Source organism: Echinops telfairi, unplaced genomic scaffold (assembly GCF_000313985.2).
Source record: "Echinops telfairi isolate 266 unplaced genomic scaffold, ASM31398v2 ScPeMD7_7425;HRSCAF=8463, whole genome shotgun sequence".
Taxonomy (NCBI): Eukaryota; Metazoa; Chordata; class Mammalia; order Afrosoricida; family Tenrecidae; genus Echinops; species Echinops telfairi.
The window spans coordinates 8,535,520-8,538,763 of record NW_022111325.1 but is presented as its reverse complement, the minus strand read 5'-3'; the positions used below and the strand labels follow the sequence as shown (position 1 = coordinate 8,538,763).

At 48.2% G+C, this 3,244-nt stretch overlaps 1 pseudogene; it reads right to left on the bottom strand.

The window, feature by feature from the left end:
* Window positions 1-518: 518 nt before the first annotated feature.
* The window catches only part of LOC115872556, a 24,509-nt pseudogene continuing 21,783 nt past the window's right edge, over window positions 519-3,244 (bottom strand).

Genomic DNA, 3,244 nt, shown 5'->3' with positions numbered 1-3,244 from the left:
GGAGGTGGGCAAGAGGGGAATAACAGAAAAAAAATTATTAGGCTAGAGTTCAGCATGAGCAATTCTCTTGAAATCTATACATCTACAGAGACATGTGTAAGAGCTGATTCCGAGAATCTAATTTTAGTCTGTTACAGGTTTACCTGTTATATATTTTTGGTCAATTAAAAAACTATCAAAGGCATTTCTATCCTCACCTGGAGAGAACTTTTGCTGGAAAACAGACAAGTGAGAAAGTTTAAACAGTTCTCAGATGAAAACACACAGACACATCATGGGTGCCTGAGATTTATTAAGAATCTCAGAAAGCCACACAGAAACACGGGGCTCAAAAATCCAGGAGCACTTTCCTCCTGCGTTCCTTGGAGATTTGGGACAGTTTAGAAACCCTATGGAGCAGTCCTGCCCTGTCCTGTAGAGTAGCTAAGAATAGGAATCCTTTTGGCAGCAGTGGTTGGTGGGTGGATTAGGAAAGAGAGGCAGGTAGCCCCTGTGCACACTCAAGGGTCCCACAGTGCTCACTGTTTCCCGCTGCCATTGATGGGGAGGTTGAGGTGCACTGGGGCATCCAGAAAGGCCTAAAGCTTGGGCTGAGCCATGCCATGCAGGCTGAGAGCAGGGACAAGGCGTCCAGCCACCTGGAAGCCAGCACTGGGTGGGTCAACAGTAGGCCCAACAGATTGTAGATCTACTCATCCGTGATAAAGGCCTGGCCACCTCTCTTCTGGGAGAGAAGGGTTTTCAGGGCATCAAGTGTCTTCAGGTAATTGTCTTTGCCGGCCTGGTATAGATGAGGGTGCAGTGCAAGGCCTCCATGCCGTCATTCACCGTGCCATTCATTCCCCACATCCACCAGGGCCACCTCTGGAGGCTCCTTCCTATAGAGTTGTTGGTAGCAACCCAGGTGCTGCTGGATGGCATTGCTCTGGTACAGGCTGAGCTCTCCGTCTCAGAACTTGGGGAGCTGCCCATCCAGACAGGTGGCCTTGAGCTGACCCTACCTCCTGATCCTCTTAGTCACCACTTCCTCCTTCCTGCTTGGGCCTGGTCAGCCAGCAGCATGCACTTGGCCTCTCAGTGCCTTTGGGAGATAGACAATGGTGTAGGCTGGCATGACGGTGGTGCAGGCAGTGACGACAGAGCTCAGGCCAACTGAGGCTCCTTTCATGGGAACATGTTTCTCCTGAGTGGTAAGCTTGAATCAGCCACCTAACACTTGCTTATGCAGTGCTTCCTTCTTTAGAGAAGAGGGGGCCGCCTTGGTGGCACAGGGGTTACTGTTGGGCTGCTCACCACAAGGTCCACAGTTTGAAACCACCAACTGCTCTGCGAGAGAAAGACGAGGCTTTACCACTCCCATAAGAGTTATGGTCTTGGAAATGCATAGGGGCAGTTCTACCTAGTCCTAGAGGGTTGCTATGAATCAGAGTTGACTTCATGGCAGGGAGAAGGAAAAGTATGTGCAAAGGCACAAATAGCGGCCAAGAAAGGTAATTTTCCTGCAACTAGATACATATGCCAACGAGCTCTGGTGGCATAATGGTTATGCATCGGCCTGTGATCCGCAAGGTCTGAAGTTCAAAACCACCAGCTACTCCAGGGGAGAAAGATGGGACTTTCTACGCCTGTAAAGTAGCAATCTGGGAAATTCACATGGGGAGTTCTACCTTGTCCTATAGGATAGCTATGAGTTGGAATAAAGTGACAGTGAGTTTGGTTTTGAGATCTATATGCTACCACCAGGTGGCGCTAAACCCTTCCGGTAAATTCAATGACAAAAACAAAACTGAAATTATTTATTGTCATAAAGTCTATTCGAATTCATAGTTACCCTTTAGGAAAGAGTACAACTGCCCCATGGGTTCCCCCGCTGTAATCTTTACAGAAACAGACTTGTATATCTTTCTCACAGAGTGGTTGGTGGGTTTCAACTGCAGACCTTCTGGTCAACAGTCTAGGGCTTAACTCTCACACCACAAAGGCTGTATTTTGTGGCATGGCACTTAGTCCAAACAGCGTTAGTATGTTGCAGGCGTAATTTGATGGACCTAAAGTTCAGTATGTTGTTTCTTAGTTGGCTATTGTGATCGTTAGCCAATAGGAACATGTGGGATTAATCAGGTCACAGTTTAATTGGAGGGCAAAGAGATAAATGGTTCTGCAAGGCCCGCTCCCCTCTTTCTTGCTCTCTGGTGATTGGAGCATGCTGGAGCATGTGTGCTGCAGCTGTAGCTAGTTCTCTGCCTTAGCCTGTGAGCTACACTACCTGTGGGCCAGGCCAATCTGTGGATCATGTCGCAAGAGAGCTTGAGGCTCTTCTAGACCTGCTTGGCCACGCTGCTGGTGGGTACATTGCTTGAGTTTGAGGCTGATGGATTCTGTTGCTTTGCATTGCTTGCGTTCAATATCCGTCTGGGCCTGCCTGGGCCTGCCTCGCTAAGCTCCTGATCTACTGAATGTTGGTGACTGTGCTAGTCTGGGAAGACTAGAGAAACAAAGTTCATAGACACTCATATTTTATAAGAGAGAGTTTTATATAAAGGGTAAGTGTACATTAAGAAAGCATCCCAACCCAGTGCTGTCCAAGCCCTTAAGTCCAACATTAGCCCATATGTCTGACACCGATCCACAAAGTCCTCCTCAATCTCACAAAACACACGCATTGATGCATTGACGCCAAATGCAGGAAGAAAGCTGAATCAGTGAGCTTGTAATCATCTCAGCGCTGACAGGTGTCTCCACACACCTTCTCTAGCACCCAGAGTGGCATCAGGGCAGGTCCTTGTGGCTTCTCCTCAGGGATGTCTCGCAGGAAGTGAGTCTTGCCATCTGAGGCAGAGAAGCAGTTATGGCAGCCTCACACTGGTCTGACCATCAGAGAACAAGAGACCAGAAAGGTGAGGCTGGACGAGTCATTTCTCTCTCCGTCCTTCAATCAAACTGCCCTTCAATGAACCCCTCGTGTTCATGGGCCAGGTTGGCACAATAAACCTTAACTATCACAGTGGCCCACCCTACTGCTTGTTGCCTGTGGGCAGACTCTGCTTTGCCGCAGGGAGGACTCTGAAGTCTGCTTCCTTGACATTGAACCCGGCAGTTGAAGGACTTCCAGTGTATTCACTGTTCCACAGATGTGAATGGAACTGAACCCTCTGTACTGCTGTGTGGACTAATTATCTGTTATATTCCTTCTCGCTGTATAAATCTATCTATCACCTATCTATCTATCTATCTATCTATCTAT